Source organism: Micromys minutus (genome assembly GCF_963924665.1).
Source record: "Micromys minutus genome assembly, chromosome: 4".
In the NCBI taxonomy this organism is placed as follows: domain Eukaryota; kingdom Metazoa; phylum Chordata; class Mammalia; order Rodentia; family Muridae; genus Micromys; species Micromys minutus.
The window spans coordinates 86839068-86858039 of record NC_137973.1 but is presented as its reverse complement, the minus strand read 5'-3'; positions in this window follow the sequence as shown (position 1 = coordinate 86858039).

The following is an 18972-nucleotide window of genomic DNA, read 5'->3' as shown; positions in this document are numbered from 1 at the left end:
GCGCTGACACTGCCCCCACATTAAAGTCTCTGGGGTGGTCATCTGATTAACGGTAGGCACCAAATTACTTTATGAGAGGAATTAGGTCAGGACATGGAAACAAAGAGCTTGGGAAGAACTAAGTTAAAATTGTTTTATGTTTATTTTTCAACAGAGGATCATGTCTTCCCTGGGAGGTAGAACATTTGTAGCCACCAGGATTGTACAGCGAAGAACATAAAATGAGATGTATTTCTGTCCAATGTGACAGCATTGGGTCAGCCTGCAGTGACTGGATACCATACCTGTTCATGTTAGGAGGGTGAGGAAAACAGAATGCTACTCTGGAAGGTGTGTTTTGGTTTTTGTTCTTTCAATATGCTTATATTTTTTTATGAGAAATAGCACCAGTGTAAATAGCCATACCCTAAAGCATTAATGATTTTGTTTGCTCAGATACCACAGCATTCTTTCTCATTGTGTTGTCTCCCAAAGGACCTGTGTTAGGACTCATTCATGGCTGGCACAGCCTGGCTTCTTCCCGGCAAACACCCAGAGAACAGTTGTATGAAAGAGACTGCAGTAACCGAAGGGAAAATGTGTGGTCACACCTCATTCTGTAAACTTCTTATGATAACATGATTTAAGTGATGTGCGGTTTGAAAATGTCGTGGCCAAATGCTGATACTGAGGTATGTGCTGTTTCTATCTTTACAGGTAGATGTTTACACAAAATGACTGTAGAATAATAATAACGCATAAAATAAGTAGGAAAACATGCAGATAATATTAATAATAAACATACAGTGTCCTACAAAGAACATGTCCTATGAGATGACCAAAGCCTGCATTCATCCACACTGTTAGTGTTGAAGGTGCGCAACCTGGTTGTATGAGACTGTTTCAAAATACACTGAAAAGAAAGCAGGGATCCACCCATGGTTTTGAGATGCCATGGTTTGCATATCGCAGTGAGTGAACTCAACATTTTCTCAAACAGAGAAAGCATGGGAGACCATAAGATGGATGGGAGAGGCTTAGGGTGGAAACGCTTGGATCATTCTTCACGACTCAGAGGCACGGGTCATTCATTGTTCAAGAGCAAACACAGTGCTTTGTTTCAAACTGCCTTGTATATTAGTATAGTGAGGAGGTGCCAATAAAAAAAGGCCTGGATGGAAAGGACAGGTGGGACTTCCAGGTCCCAGGAGAAGGAAAGAGAGGCTGGGAAATAGGAGGGGCATCTGTAGCCATGTACTGAACCAAGGAGAAAGTAGCAGTCATTCAAGGGCCTCCAGCCTCTGCTACAGGCAGGGTGTGGGGTTGAGGTTGGTGGAGCTAGCTGATAGAGGATAGCTAATAAGTTTAGGGCCGGAGATTTGGTGCTCAGCAATTCTTCTTCCTCTTCCTCTTCCTCTTCTTCTTCCTCCTCCTCCTTCTACTCCTTCTCCTTCTTCTCTATCTTCTTCTTTTTCTCCTTCTCCTTTTCCTTCTCCTCCTCCCCTCTCCCCCCCTCCTCCTCCTTTGACCCTTCTCCTTCTCTTCCTCCTCCCCCTCCTCTTCTTCTTTTACATTCAAAATGTTATCACCTTCGCCCACCCCTGCTCTCCTCCCCCCTCCCCCTCTATTTGTCTTCACGAAGGTGCACTAGCTCCCAATCAGATTCTAAGATAATAAAGTTATCTGAATGTTCTTCAACCACAGAGCAAAGGTGGGCTGAGAAAGAGAGAGAGAGGCAGTGGAATGGGGACAGCAGCTCCTGGCTTTTTCCTGTGGGGGTTGCATTTGCAGTGCTAAACTGAGAGGAACCAGGAAAGGACAGGTCAGGAGCAACCTAGGATCTTGGAGCTAAGCTGGGAGTGAGTGTCCCTGGCAAAGGAGAAGGGGTGTTTTTGAAAAGATGGCATCCAACATGGGGCTCAAACCCAGGACTCTGGGTTTAAGAGTCCCATGCTCTACTGACAGAGCTAGTTAGACACAACCCCCGGGAGGAGGAGGCACACACTGCTTGGCAGTCTCCTTCCATGTTGGTGATCTAGGGGGATGGGTTAGGTGGCATTCAGATTGTAGTATGTGACATAGAACTAAAAGTCTGTTCAGTAAGAGAGAGTTTAGTATTGATCTTCAAACGAAACCAGCAGCAACATTCTTACAATAGAGAGAATGCATTAATATTAGAAGCATGAGTTTCTTTTCTGTGCACTGTAGATTTTCAGATAAAAAATGTACTTGTAGAATCATACCTATACAATTAACTAATGTTGGGTAATAAAAACATATACTCCTCAGATACTACTTTCCAACCAATTTCTGAGATAAGTGGGTGCTGCAGCCTTTTCTGATAATGACTCCATGGACACATTGTTTTACCCATATGACAATCAAATCTATTCATATTGCTAGAACTTCAGAGGTGTCAGAGTCCATCAGACAACAGATTCCCCAGAGCCCTAGAGAGGATTGAAAGAAAAAAAGACAAGTTAGTAAAAGTTGCAACATGACTTCGGCCATACTTGGGGCTGAAACCTCCTGGATGAAGCAAAGCCTGGTTTATTCTGTCCTCTTTTAAAATCACTTCAATTACTTGAAAAAGGGTGACATAAGTTCTGAGCCCTGGAACAAACAAGTTAACAATCAAAGAACCCATAAACATCTTACTGGAGGTCAGGTGAAAAGGTCAGAGACAAAATTGGATACTGCTGTGCCTACATCCAGAAATCTTCCCTGCCCTGAGCTTCAGTCCTAAGGGTTCCACCATGAACTACAAATGTAGATGTACTTCCCTATAGCTGTATCCTAGGGTTCCACCCTGAACTACAAATGTAGATGTACTTTTCTATAGCTTTATCCTAGGGGATCTACCTAGAGCTACAGATGCAAATGTGCTTAATTCTAGCCCTTACAGGGCGTAGAACAGAAACCAGGTTTCTGCCTTGGCTAGCTTCAAGATGTCCTGGAAAATTAATATTACCCACCATCAGCTGTCCAGAGATGCCAAAAATGCTCTCCACACAGAGGCAGACTGGTTCTGGATTATGGTGAACAGTAATAAATAGAGTTGTGTTTAACAGAAATCCAAACACTCTCCTTGTGAGAGTAATTGTGAAAATTGACAAAATATTGTGATTTAGACAGCATTGGCAAAGGGTGCATTTGTGTAGACCTGAGTTTTCCTGTCAAGTTGAGGGAACCAGTGATTATTGAAGAGAGGAAATGTAATGTAGACACAGCGAGGAACTGTGTAAAAGACTGCATAGGAAAAGACAAACGAGAAATGCAGTCACTTCTCAGCCAGTCTGCTTTGCTGAGAGTATTCATAGGACAATGCTTTAGTTGGTTTCCTTAGAAATACCTCCAAGCCTGCAGGAAGCCCACACTGAAGTTGAGAAGAAAGGTCATTTTGAAGAGGCAGAGTTCAAACTGTCCCCAAACTAGCTGCAGAGCTTCACAACGGAAATGTCCTCCATAGGTTTATGTGTTTCAACCCATGGTCTCAGATAGTGGCACGGTTTGAGGAGCTTACCCTTTAAGAGGCAGAGCCTTGCTAGAGGCAGTATGCCACTGGCGGCAGGTCTGAGGGATTCATATGTTTCTCCTACTTCTTACTCTGATCCCACTGTTTGCTTCTGGCAAATGAAATGTTGCCTCCGTGTCTCTGGTTGTGAGGATGGTTTTATGTTCCTGCCATATTCCCACTGTGGCCCATATCCCATCTGTCAACTTAAGCCCTGTTCCCCTCCAAGTTGCTTTTAGTTATGGTACTGTAAGAGAAAAGTAACTAATATCTACCCCACATAACACTCCAGGTCATAAAAGAAAGATAGCTGTGTATTTCATGAAGTAACGTATTAATCCTTTCTTAGTTAAATGTAGTTCTAATTGGAGACTGTCCACTCTTCCAGGGCACCAAATAATGAATTTTATGTCTAAGTTAATATTTATACTCACAAAACTTTACTTGTTTAGTTTTCAAAATATCTCACTTAAGTTTTTTTGATATAATTCAAAGTTTCCAGAAACATAAAAATTTTAATTTGCGTAGCACTGGAACAAAACATTTCAATAATTCAGATTTAAATTTAGTATGTCCAAATTCATATTTTCTGTAGAATTTTTCTAAGTTAAATATTTTTCCACAAATTAGTTTTTATTTTGACTAAACTTGTCAGTACACAAACACTAATAGTATCAGGTCATTCCCAACATGTATTTTCATCAGATAACAAACACGCTTTAGAAATATACAGCATACTATTTAAAAATAAATCTCAGTAAAGGGAATTCTCAGTGATAAGTTTTGATGAATAAAGTAAGACACAATTTTATATACCAAAATCACGAAAGATCTGTGAAATAATTTCTATCTCAACTACAGTTAAAAATGTCATCTTTTATAAAAGAGTTCTTGATTCATCAAATGAACATTGAATCCCCTCTTAACCATAAAACGGATCTGCCAACCTAACTCTACCACAAACCAACTGACTTCCCCCCAAATTAGAGTTTGCTGGATTATAAATACCACTTAGGAATCATGGACCTAACACACCAAAAACTTTGTTCAAAAGTATTTCTGAGCTAAGTAAATGTTCAAAATGTAGCTTGATAAAAATAATTTTTATCTTCACGACTACAAAGCTACCAAGCTCATGGTATGAAAATGATGCTTTCGGCTTATTCCCTTTGCCAATATTTTGACACCTATTTTAAGTTCCTACTGATTTTAAGTAGCTGTGTCAAGAAAACCAAGACATCTCCTTTGATTAAAAATTAGCAAACATGTTCTCTCTTCTCCATTTCTGTGCATTTTCCCGCGCTAGCTTCTCTGGCTAGACAGTTTTTTTCCCTGTCTCAGCCTGTCACCTCTTTTCACCATACTTTAAGAAACAGTCTCCATGCAATCTCCTGTATGAATTCCTCTATTACTTCAGTGTCAGAATTGTATGGCCCACATTACACTCTCCCATCTCCTCTGTGATATCTGTTATGTCCTGCATTCTGAACAGATCCCAGGTCCTGTGGTCCCTGGTATACCGTATGGCAAATGAGCGTCAGTCAGCAATGAATAGCAATGGGAAAAGCTGAGGGCAGGATGGCTGTCCGAGTCAGAAGCAGAAGTGTGAAGACCCCCTTGAGAATCCCGTGTATTTACTCACACAGACACTGGTCCTTGTGGATTTTGCTTGCTTGCTTGTTTGTTTTTTGTTTTCTTGTATTGTTGCTGCAGAGAAGCTCGGCTATTCATTTAAGCTTCATGTCTGCAAAAGCCAGAGAATCTTATAAACATTTGAAAATGGAAAAGTGTTTGCCTCTTCACAGTTTGATCTTTCCCCACACTCTAGCTGTTCCTTCGTCCCAATTGCTCTCATGTGTATGGAAAGAACAATATTCTTCGAATTTCTCTACAAGTCACCTTAAAACCCCTTTATATTAAGTATGATACAATCAAAGCAAGAGTAATTATATGAAAATAGTTAAGTTTAATTGGAGAATGAAGTTTCAGGTCTGCAGTACAGAAGAAAGTAACAGAAGAGGCATGAAAATGTTTACAGTCTGTATTCATAAGTAAAGATAAATTAACCCCAATAACATATTAACTAAGTTCATATACAGAATTTTAAATTAATATGTGCATATATAGATTCTTCCAGGTTCAGTGAGAGGTCTTGTCTCCATATGATTCATAGGGATTGCAGAGGACACTGAACATTCTTCCCTGGCTTCTCCAGCTACATTGGTGCACATGCCTGCATATGCTCATGTTTATGTAATACACTGACTACACACATAACACATGTATACCAAACCCATTCATATACATGCACATCATGCATACCAAACTCAACACACACACACTTTCTATTTTAACATTTTCAGAATGCAGAACAATGAATACAGCTTATTTTATAAGTGCCTACCTGGTTTACATGAAGTTCATGGTTCAAGCACACAAACATGTTGTGTTGATGCACACATGTACCCAGAACCCAGGAGGGTAGATGCTTGCCTTAGCGTTCAATGTCATCTTTAATTACATAGTGACTTGAGACCAGACTAGACTATACCATACTGTCTCAAAGGAAAAAACAAAGCTTAAGTATTGTAAAATTCTATTGAAAACTGTATATTACTTTGAGTTGTATTCAATGTTACTACCACACTGTAAACTTCTCTTTTATTTCATAAATGTACATAAGAAGACATTCCATTACACAATATCCACACTTCCCCATTTCTCTCAGATATTGTCTTTTGATTGACAAGCAGTTATGTTACCTTTACTAAAATCATCTATATAGCCTGATGAATTAGAAGTGAGATGTTCTGACCACCTTTAAAAGTGAGACAAGTCATAGGAGTGTCTCTAGTCTCTGTTATAACTATTATAAAGTGGATACAATGCATATCTCAAAACAGAGAAAAGGTGGGCATTCTTCCACACACTAGGGTACTTCAGGGTTCTTCATCACAGCATCTTGTGAGGATCTTTCTGGAACAATGCAGCCCAGGTCAACCCACCACAGTGCTGGTGTTGTGATGGCTTCAGACATTACTCTTTCTCCAGGGCCAAAATACAGACACATGGCTACCACGAGAAAATTGATCTGCAAGCTGAGGCTTTACCTAGGGGCTCTGGAACCATTTAGAGCCCCTTCCTAATAAAAACATGTAAACATTTTTAATCCTGACATAAATAAGGGAAATTATGCATTAAATACAGAAAACCTGAAGTAGAGGATGTAGAGAGGTGTGTTGAGAGTGGGTGGGTGGGGGACCACTCTCTTAGAGGCAAATGGGACGGGAGATGGGATCAAGGATTGCAGAGAGGAGACCAGGAAGGGGACAACATATGAAATGTAAATAAATAAAATAACTAAAAAAGGTTTCTTCATGACATTTGGTAATTTGTTCCTTAGCTTCCTTCTAAGCTAATTGTTTGTTTTAGTGGTTGGGAATGATCAGCTCTCAGGAGCCCCAGTGTTCAGGTGTATTTATGATCCTTTGGGAGAAAAATAACACAGGTATTTTTATATTTTTATGAGGAACAAAGACAACATTTTATCTGTAACTGCCTTAGGAATTTATGTCCTCTGACAAAGACTGAAAGTAAAAGTTACAAACCCATACCAGCTTAGACAAAAACAAAACATACAAAACAAAACCAAAGCAACCCTCAGGAGACACACACCTTCATGGGAGTATTTAGATCAATTCTTCTCTCTTAGAGAATTCTCATTTCTCATAATAAAATGTTTCTTAATTGTTCTATTCGAATGATGTTGTTCTTAGAGCTTGTATCTTAAAACGCTTGATTGTAGTAACTGGCCATAGTTACTGGTGACGTAGTAAAAAAAAAAAAAAAAAAAAAAAAAAAAAAAAAAAAAAGTTCACAGATAAAGTACTAATAGAAAGCCTGTGCACAGAAAGAGAGAAAAGCACAAATTCTTTTTTAGAGACAACAGCTATATAAACCTTTGTGTTTCTATGAGAATTAATTGTGAATTCATACTTCTTGGACATATACATTTTCTTTTCTCTAAGAATGGCATGAGTCTCAGAGACGTGTACAGTGTGTGTGTGGAGGGGTCTTGTTTTTCATTATGTAAACTTGTGGAAACTAATCACATTTGTATAACAAGGCAGTCATCTATGCCAGCTTTCAGACATACACATGGTCAGAATGTATACAATCTTAAGAAAGATTTTTGGTATGGGAACTGGATCTTGAGCTACAATCCATGTCCCTCTTGGCATTTTTGAAAAGGAAAGAGTGGATTATCAGTTAAGATCCATCCAAGCACTGTTTTGCTTTACAGTCTTCATAATTATTTTGGTAGAATATGCTCTCATCAGAATTTCCAAACTGCCCTAAAATAAATAATGATTGATGAATTTTGGGGGTCATAACAAGCATGGCAAAAAAGTTTATTATTAAGACATATAGTAACACTCAAAGATTTTGACTTCTGTGAATGAAGAAATGGTGCCATTTGCTTGACAATGTGATTTATAATTTAACACCTTGGTGACTTCAAAGGAACGAATGACATCTGTTTAATTTTTCCTTTCAATTTTAGGAAGAGATGGGTTTGCTTCTGCCATTTAGAATTTACATCTATGCATACTGGCTCCAGGACGGTAGATCTAATATTGCAGGTACACTGGTCATTCAAATGTTACAATTTATATGTGATCAGCTGCTTTGTTTTGTTCTATCTATGGTGTTTATTTTTAGGTTGATGTCAGGTTGTCACATAAGGTTCCATAGATATTCTTTCTAGTGTTGATTGGAGAATATCTTTCAATAAACAGTGCAATCCACTTTTTCATTTATTTAAAAAAATAGCCTTATTTAGTAGTTACTGTCCACAAGGGGTAGTTCGTAAGATGTGGTCCACCAGAAAATTTACATAAGAGAATTTGAGGGAATTTAAAGTTCAGAGGTGGAATCCTGGGTTGTGGTTTAAATGGAATTTCTGGGTAATTTTTTGTCAATGTGGGAGTTACTTGTAAATGAAAACAGTAAGACAAACATTAGTGCTTCAAGAAGTAGAGAATGGAACAGCAATAAGATCATGTCAGGTAAATAAATTATCATTATCCACTCCTTGCCACATTAACTCTATCTTTCTTTGCATGGTGGTATATGCATTAGCAGCCCATTGAAGTTCTTTCTTTTCTTCCCATTTTCTCCTCTCTTGACTAGATACATTTTTTAATTAATTTTATTTCATAATTTTTACAGTCCAGATTTTATCCCTTTCCTGTCCATTCTCTGACTGTTCCACATCCCATACCCTTCCTACTTCCCCTTCCATCTCCATGAGGATGTCCCCACTTCTCCATTCCCCAGACCACCAGACCAACCTACTCCCTGAGGCCTCCAGTCTCTTGAGGGTTAGGTATATCTTCCTTTGACTGAGTCTAGACCAGGCAGTCCTCTGCTGTATATATGTTGAGGGCCTCAAATCAGCTGGTATATGATGCCTGGTTGGTGGCCCAGTGTCTGAGAGATCTTAGGAATCCAGGTCAGTTGTGAGTGCTGGTCTTCCTATAGGTTTGCCCTCCTCAGCTTCTTCCAGCTGTCTCCTAATTCAGTGATGGGGTTAAGCAGCTTCTGTCCATTGCTTGGGTATAAATATCTGCACATGACTCTATCAGCTGCTTGTTGGGTCTTTTGGAGAACAGTCAGGATAGACCCAATTTTATGAGCACACCTCAGTAATAATGTCAGGCCTTGGGGCCTCCCTTTGAGCCAGATCTAAATTTGGGCCTGTTGAAGACCTCAGGCTCTTCTCCATTTTTGTCAGTTTTTGGGTCAGTTTTTTGACTGTGGGATGGCAACTGCATCCCTCATTTGATGCCCTGTTTTTCTACGGTAGGTGGAGTATACAAGTTACTTTTCCTCATTGTAGAACATTCCATCTAAGGCCCTTCCCTTTGAGTCTCCCAACTCCCTGGTATCTGGTACATTATAGAGGGTCCCACACACCTCCTACCTCCTGAAGTTGCCTGTTTTCATTCTTTTTTCTGGCCCTCAGGGGTCCAGTTCTATATGCCATTTTTCCCATTGAGTTGTTTGGTGGTTAGCTTCTTGAGTTCCTTATATATTTTGGATATTATTTCTCTATCAGTTGTGGAGTTAGTAAAGATTTTTTTTTCCAATCTCTAGGTTGTTGATTTGTCCTATTGACCTTATCCTTTGTCTTACAGAAGCTTTCCAGTTTCATGAGGTCCCATTTATCAGTTCTTGATCTTAGACACTGAACTATCAGAATTCTGTTTAGGAAAATTTCCCCTGTGCAAATGAATTCAAAAAGGTTTAGCACAGAGGTATGAGTAATGGCTCAGTGGGTTAGAGCATTGGCTGCTTTTGGAAAGGACCTATATTCAGCTTCTATAAGTTACATGATAACTCACTACTATTCATATCTCTATAACCTCAGGACCAGACACCCTCTTCTAAACCCTGCGAGCACCAGGCACTCATAAGGTGCACTCTATGACATCATCAACATGCCTTAGCCTACCATTGCTTCTTCACTGACTGTGCTGAGGTATTGTGATATGGAAAACACATTGTAACACTGAAAGAAAATTTAGTTTTATCTTTGTTCTTTCTCTATGCTTAAATTCTAGTCAGGACATCTCTCTTTTGCTCAATCACTCAATGACTTTCCCAGTCCAGGCACAAGACAAGTAATGCCATTGCTTTTTAAGGTGAACACATTTCTTTATCTAGAAGTCCAAACCCATCATCTTGACCTGTACTACAGAAGGAGTTTTCCTTCTCTCTCTACACACTCTTCCTTCGTTATAACACAAAGCATTTTTTTTACAATTAGAAAAGGAGTATCATTGTTCCTCTCCAGACCCCCATAGAAGCTTATTGCTACACTTAATGAAACAGCAGTCTTGAGTATTCCCTACTCAAGGGGACGCTGGCATCATTTGCCTCCTGTCATTCCCTGCCAGAGACCGCTGAACCATCTGCCATTGTTCCTCCAACACACAGTTGGCTCACAGCAGGTCCTCTGTCCTGGATATTTTACCCATGACATTTGCACAGCTAATTATTTTATGCCATTGTGTTCTGTATTCAAGTTCGCCTCTATAGATGGCTCCTGTGACAATAAAATAGCAACAACTCCCTGCCCCAATAGCACCATTAAATACTGCTCCTTGCAAAAGGTCAAGTTTGAAGTACGGATTGATGCATGAATTTGTGGCATTTGTTTTATATCAACATATGGTTCTTTTCATTTCCAATTATAATGTATCCATTACAAGATGGTTACTTTGTTGTTGAGATACAAGTACTATCAAAAATAGGCAGAGTCACATATTTTTTTTTGTCATTTGGAATTAGAAGTTTGGAACACAACACAACATGTACTAAAGCAATCAAGTTGTTCTGTAATGAGAGACTTGATGATGTATACAGGACAGTTGTGCCATAAAAGGCTTCATTACAAAACCCATGAATGGCACATAACCAAATGCAACATTAAATACTTTATGAAATATTTTACAGAATATTGCCATATACAATTGCAAAGGCTACTAATCAACATTGGATAAATAAATAAAATTGGGAGCTAAAAACAAAGAAAACTGACCTTGGAAAAAATATGACATGAGATATAGCCCGTCCTTAGATAAAGGAACATATAGCCATTGACCTCTGATGAAACAGTATAACTGAGATATTGCCAAAGTTCATGCTATTTTCATGGTCTATAAATCAATGCATGATGTATTAGGTTTATGTATGTGTAGAAAAACATGATGAGGACTTTTGGGTGTTTGCCCATATCAATTGATGAATATGTTTGTATTTAAGACGTACACACAATACTCAGACCCCCAGAGCTCTTTTACTGTCCCTTGTTCTATTCCACACAACATACAATGGCTTATCTTCCTTGCTACAAAAAAGTATCAGTAAATGAGCAAACAGCCTAGACACATTCACCTTCTCCACTCAGCTCTGTGCAGTTAGCTGCTTTCTCTGTCTCTTCATGCCAAGGCACTTCTCCCTACAATTCATTCTTCTGGACCTGTGAGCCTGATGTTTTTTTGATCAATCATTTTCATCTGATACAGTTCCACCGTGTGGGTGTGCACATAAGCCTGTTCATTGAAAGAGAGCGAGGAACCTTCTAGAGCTATGAGCTCTCATGCTAAGCATCTGAGCTTCCTCATATTCAGTGTACTTGAATCAGTGAACACAGATTGAACTGGTTTTTAAAAAATTCTGCACCACTCTTATCATCTCCCATTGTGTGTGGATACAGACAGGAAGTAAATTAATCTGCTATTGTTTGGAATAGCGTCAATTACATGGAAAACAAAAAGTGGGACTCGTTGTAATTTGTGGTAGGCAGAGATAGAACATGACTGCTGGTTTATTTCATAGAAATGATAGCCCATTCAGGAGAATAGAGAACAGAAAATTTTCAGTTCTCCTTTTCTCTTCTAAAGACATAGACATCTTCAACAACATTTTCAAAAGTCATATATGAAATGCTAATATGAAGTATGCATTCAAGCTAGTATTTGCGAATAGATTTAGGATATATATTTTCTGACTTACCCTTTACCATAATTATCATGGACGAAATTTGACATCAACTGGTTTCCAGTTACATCCCTGCATAAGTAGTGCATCAAGTTTATTCCTCTCCTCTCACCCAATGAAGTTAGAACACAGTAAAAAATGAAATGCGGCATGCAGAAGCAAGGAAATGAGAGAAGCAATTATATCTTTCAAGAGGCATTTCAATAACTTTCATCTTGCTATGTAATTTTCAATACTATAAGTTAGTACAATCCTTACAGTTTGTCACATGGAGGGAAATGGTCACAGTTACAATCATTGTTATTAATAATGATAATAGCTTCTGTTATTGGATCAAGCACATAGATTTTTTTCAGTTGTGTCATTGATTCTCTCTGTGTTGTGCTGCTCCTATGATTCACTGGCTTGTGACTCGATGATTGACAGCATCACTAGACCACCAGTCAGATGGTTCTGGTGCTCAGAGAGGTAACTCAATCCTAAAATAGAGACAGGTGAAATGAGATTAAAGCCTCCATCTGTCTGGCTCCAAGTCTTCTGTGGTTCTCACACTGTCAGGTCAAGGGTGCTATAAAGACTCATTGTTAGCTTAGCATTTTTCTGTTCTCTCCTTGTTTCATTGAGTGATTTATAGTACCTTAAAAACTCAGAGGGCAGCTTGCCTGTTGTTGGAAGCAATAAGGCAGGGCAGTAAAACCATGTAGCCATCTCGATAGGAGGCGGCTAACAGCTCAACTCTAGAAAGCCTAATGCACCATGGCAGCTAGGAAGGAATAAGACTGGATGAGTAGCCTGATGAGCACTGTTGAGGTAGGTTACGGTTTGGTAACAGCTGCCAAAATGAGAAATAAGACCCCAGATGTTCTAAGATGCTCCTATGAGGAAACCTGAATGAAAAATGGACACTGAGGTACTGCCTAGATGTTGTCTTTTATCTGACTGTAAAATCAAAGTCACACACACAAACACACACACACACACACACACACACACACACACACACACACGTATGTTTTATAATTATAGCTGTTACACAGAAAATATCAGACACATAGTTGTGTTGCCCTAAAGCAGAGGAGACAGTTGTCTTTAGTTTCTGCCCTTACCCATCTGAACTCTTAAAGGAAATAAGGGTCGTTTCCCTGTATTTTATTTATTTATTTTTCTAATTTAGATGATGTAATCTCTCTTCTGCAATAAGAGATCAGGGATATTGCTTAGCTGTAATTCATCTGTTACCTGATAGTGTAAGATGCACATGTCCACAGACATGTCTGTCACTCACTGAACATGGAATCACTGTTAAAATTTACTCCCTGATGGTCCAGTGTGATGATGCTTTCTATGGACACACATGTACAGGGGAATCTGAAGGTTCATGCAAACCAAGATGCCATTTCCTCTCTGTACCTGAGCCACATTTCAGCATCTCTATATGTTTATTGCTGTTTTATTGGCAATAGCAAGTGGAACCAACCTAGATGTCAGCAGATGACAGGCAATATTTTCCCCCATTTAGTTCTGAGTGTCCGTGTTTGTGATATTTTTACTCCTTTAAACTTCTACACATTACTAAAACAACTTTTAAATCACTTCTTCACAGAGATAGCTCAGTCTTTTAAGCATGTTTCTCTATAAATAGTTAATAGATTTGTTTCAATAGTTTTGCTTTGTTTTTGTTGCCTCCATGAAAGTCAAGCTGGCACCGAGAGGATTTAATTTGGGTTATTGAATATTGTCCCAAGAAGAATGGCTCTATTGATCAGGGGTGTAGAGGGGCCTTCATGGAGAGGGAGTTCTAGGACCTAAGATTTAATGGGTCTCCATAAGGAAATTTGGTAAACATTTTCCTCATATTTGGTTACATGTTTTGTCCTATCCACAGCATTCAGTTGACTCTACTTTACCATAGGGTGAGAATATTCTTGTTAAACAAATAAAATTCCAACAAAAGATAACATTTTAAGAGTTCATGCATGTGATTGTTATGTAGTTCATGTGTGAGGAGGACATATAAAGGCAAAGGGAACAGAGTGAGCGTTGAATGCATTTCGAAAAGTTACTGGACACCAAAGTAAAACCCTATGTGGTGGACTATATTAAACAATACTAAGGCCATAAATAATTGGCCACACGATTCAGAGTTTGGATTCCCTCTGCACTGACAAATCCCCTATGACTGCGGTGTTTTACATGATACTTGCATTTATTGATGAACTTTTTGACCACACCGTTTTGTTTGTTTGTTTGTTTATTCCTCAAGCAAATGCAGCCACATCATAACAACAGAAGAGTTAAATGAGTCACTGCTGGTCCAAGAGGGAAAGCAGTTTCCAGACAGTAATTAGGCAGTGAAGCTCCCACCCACACCCACACCCATGCTCTCACCCCTGTCCCTTTAAATTCCCCTCTAGTTTCACTGCTGTCCCCTTGGCTGATGAGATGTCCTGAGTAGAAAGCTATTGTCTGCGCTTTTATTAGCTGTGCTTCACTCTTAAGTATTCATTCAGTAAAAAAACTCTGACAAAATCCAATCAAAAGAGTATTAAAGGGAAATTGTCGCCCTCTTTTCTGTAAAATGTGAAACAATTGCTCTCGAATTCTGCAGTGATTTATGATATATCTAAGTGAGTGGGCACACTGGAAAAAAGATGTGTAAGGGCAATAAATATTCATGAGCATAGTTAACACTAAAACATTTCTTCTCTGCCATGAGCCCCGCTTTTCTTATTTCCACTTGCTAAAGTGGGAGACATATTAAAATATTAATTTTCTGCTTTGCTGGAATGATTTCGCCATTAAAGACTCTGAAGGTAAATATGAGATTGCGAGGACATCAGTCACTCTGATACTCTGTGTTATTAAAAATTATGTATTTGCTTTGTAAAAGGAGACATTTCAAAAGTCCCGATTGCTCTGTGAGACATACACCTAGGCCAAGAAAGCATGGAGGTCCTGTGAAACAGCGTTTCGCTCGGGAAGCATCGTTGGCTTGTAAATCAAAGGCAGAGCTCTGCAGGCAGGACAGCATGCCATGGGCAGACCCCGTCCTACAGCCATAGAGAGTGTCTGTGCTAGGTCAGGGCATGATTCTGTTAGAGGAACAGCTGGAAACTGCCACGGGTCATGGCTGTCTGATGCAAGCAATTGCTCAGGGTTAGCAGGCCACATGCAGACCGCAATTTTAGGGTTAACTGCCTTGAATAGGTTTGCCCATGGTATTGGTCAGAGGTGAGCTGTAAAGCTCACAGCACATTTGCCCAGTGTGAGAGAGACACATGGCAGGTCCTCAACTGTTCTTTTATTACTTTTTAAACCTGACTTGTGAATTTAATTACATGTGGAATCAATTGTTTAAATCAATACTCACAGAATTATAGATAACTCTATTTTATTATTTTATTTCACATACACACAAGGATGCACACACTCAGACATGTACACACACATACATGCACACATGCACACAAACAAACACATATGCACATGCACACATTATTCTTTGTTCTCATTCTCCACCACTACTTTCCCTCTTTCCTCATTTCTCCCTTTTGCTGGTCACTGGCTTCCCACAAACAATTTCCTTCTGCTTTCTTGCCTTGTATATTCCCCCATCTTCTCCCTGACTCTGAACTCTTCAACCATCTAATCATCTCCTCTCAACCTTTAAGAACATAGTTATGCATATAAATCACTTTACATTTTTTTTATCTGAGAGAAAACATGAAAGATTTCTGCAAGTCCTGTTCAGTATTCCAACTGAAATTCTTTTAAATTTCTATGGCTTTGAAAAAAATCTGCATAGTTTTTTTGTACATAGTACATGGTAGGCTAAAAACAAGCTATTTTTAATCAATATCCAACTGGTTACAAGGAAAAAATAGTTACTTTTCCAATGGAGTCTCACTGGTTATACAAACCACTCTGAAGGGCAGGCACAATCAGCAATGGATGGACACACAAAACTAACTTAACAGCAGTTTCACAAGCTTTTTGTCTCATAATCCTTTGTCAAAAGCATTCTTTTGTTTTAGTTTTCCCCTACAGGTATTTAGCTTATACATTATGATTTCTGATTTTTGTGTCCTTATGACATTTCATTGTGTGTGAACTTATGTGACTGGTATCTATTCATGTGTTCTTGTGTTTTTTCTTTGGCTCTTTTTCCTATTATTTCCTTTCTTTCTTTCTTCCTTCCTTCCTTCTTTCCTTCCTTCCTTTTTTAGATAGGTGGATTGTAGTGAGTGAGAGCAAGAAATGGTGTAGATTTAAGTAGTTGCAGAGGTAGAATATGGGAGGAGTTCAGGGAGGACAAACTATGATCAGAAAATATTGTAATGGAAATTAAAATAAGTAGCATCAAAACTGACTGCTTTGGAGGCAGCACTTGCTACCTGAGCCACCACAGATGGTTGGCATGTCTTCTTCTTTTGTAGAAAGCTACCAATTTCTGAACTAGGCCTGGATGAGAAAATTTTTCACAGGGATGGCCACAGTAGCACCCTATAGCAAAGCTGGGCTATGTGTTTTCTTCTGTGTATCAAATGACATGCATTCTGCAAAAGGTAAGCAAAAACAAATTTTCAAATGGTTGTTCTAAAATAGGTTCAAAGGGCATAAGCTGCCATTTAACTTAATTTTCATAGCTAAACTGTAAAACAGGCCCGGCAGGCATAGTTGAACATTACAGATGGAGCAGCCTAACCATATCATACAATATGCCAGTTGGTTATAGAAGTGCACTTAGGACCCAAAAATCAGAAACCCAGCAAACTAGTATTGGTAATGTTTAAGTGGGTAGACCAGTTGGAGAATTGTGGGGCATCATAATAATAATAATAAGCATTGTAGGGAAAGGCAAAGCTGATATTGTTTGTATAGGCAATGTCTGAAAAGTGATAACTGCAAAATTTTAGGGCTTCCTCTGCTGGAATTTTAAAACACCAGAGGGAAGGAGAAATTCTCCTTGCAAGTGATTGTTGGTGGCATTACTAGAGGAAAAGTACAGAAGAGAACCTGGTAACAGAAAACCACAAGTGTTCGATGACTCCTGTAAATTAGGGGAGAAAAGCAAAAGGACAAGAAGTAACTTGGTCAGTAGAAGAGGGGATAGAGAAGAAAGGATGTATGCTGCTGGTTAGTTTAAAAAATATTTGTTACACTTGAAAGAACTTTGTATGTTGGCTGTGATGACTCATACCTTACAATCTCAGCTCTTGAGAGGTTATGTGGGAGAGTGGGGAGAAAATTCAATGGAGGGAAATTGTCATGTGAGTACTTAAGGCTATCATAAACCAAACTAAGCTCTCACACTGGACCCAACAGAACAACATGCTATAGTGTCTTATCACAGTGGCTAAGCTTAGTTATAGGAGGTTCTGTTACCAGGTGAGTAATTAGGCTCTGTCTGGACAACGACCATCTCTCAGTCCCACTTTTTGTCAGTGTTTCAGGAGGGAGATCCTGGAGACCATTCTGGTTCTGTGGCTGCCTGATACTCAAATTTGATTTATTCTGTTTTAGCTTTTATGTATACTATTACTCAAATGAACTCTACTAAATTGTTTTCTAAAAAAAATTGCCACTTAGTAATGCATTAAGGAATTAACAATCATTATGAAAATAAGACATAGTTACTATTATTTTAATATAAACAAACTTACAACCAAATGTGATCATCTTTTCCTACTTACTGATATCTCTTGCTCATGAATATTCTATCCTATGAGAGAAACACTCATGTGCCAGCCTTAAGTTCAGCTTTATAGAAACAGCCTTTCTTCCATGTAGCATACTGACATATTATGGGGCAATTTAATTAAACTTTCTGTCCGATGCTTTATTAATTCTGTAAAAAATGGTTTCTGAGTTATTAAAATAAGCAGTGATTTGATGATCACTACAAAAATATCTTCATTACTGGTTTCAAGTAAAGTATCGGAAAAATGAGAGAAACATTACAGGATCTTGGTTTTCAAACTTGAAAGTTTTTAGAAATGTGTTTTCTTTCTTACTTCAATTTGCAAATGAACTAAACCTCATGACTTGAGTTCTAGCTATCTTGTAAGAGAGAAACTGAAGAAATCAGCAATCTGGGCTTTAAGTTTTTGTTCAAGGTCATGTGTCTTCACTTAAAAGTCTAGTTTTGAATGCATGCATTACGATTTATAAAGTCATATTTTTATAATTAGAGTTAGTTATTTAATTGTTTATGTATGATCTTCATTTGATGCCTGGGGTGACATTTATAAGAGATTTCTGTTAAATCTCCTTAGACTCTCAGTTACAGAGCTGACTGCCCCAGGTGCTAGTGTAGGAAAACAGAGAATGCAAGTGTAAATCTCGTCACCACCCAACCACCATGAGCATGTGGGGCAGGGCATGTGTGTATGCTTTCTTTATTACAAATATTCCTTTCTTATCCTGCTCATATTTTTTATCTAAGCTTTACACAGTATGCTTCCTTTCTCCCTCTCTTGATCTCTCCCATACATTCAAAGAATTGATTACATAAGCTTAGTTTCTCTTACAGTTTCATTTTCTACATGATGCATTTGTGACTCTAAACAAGAGGGTCACAATTGGGTCAAACTGGGATTTTGACTTACCATTCAAAATTTAAAAACAAAATGAAAATAAGTCATCTATTTGTTTCTTGCTGGTCGTTCAATTATTTCAAATTGCCAAGCAAAATAGTTGGGTGGATACCAATGCTTTCCATCCACCCTGATGACCAGAATTTGATCATTCGGACAGTCATGATGAAAGAGGAGAAACAGCCCCACCAGTTCTTGGACGTCAACATGTGCATTGTAGCAATCATTTGTTAAAGCATGTATATACATATACACATACACATATGCACATGCATGTGCATGCACATGCATATGCGATACATAGTAGATTTCAAT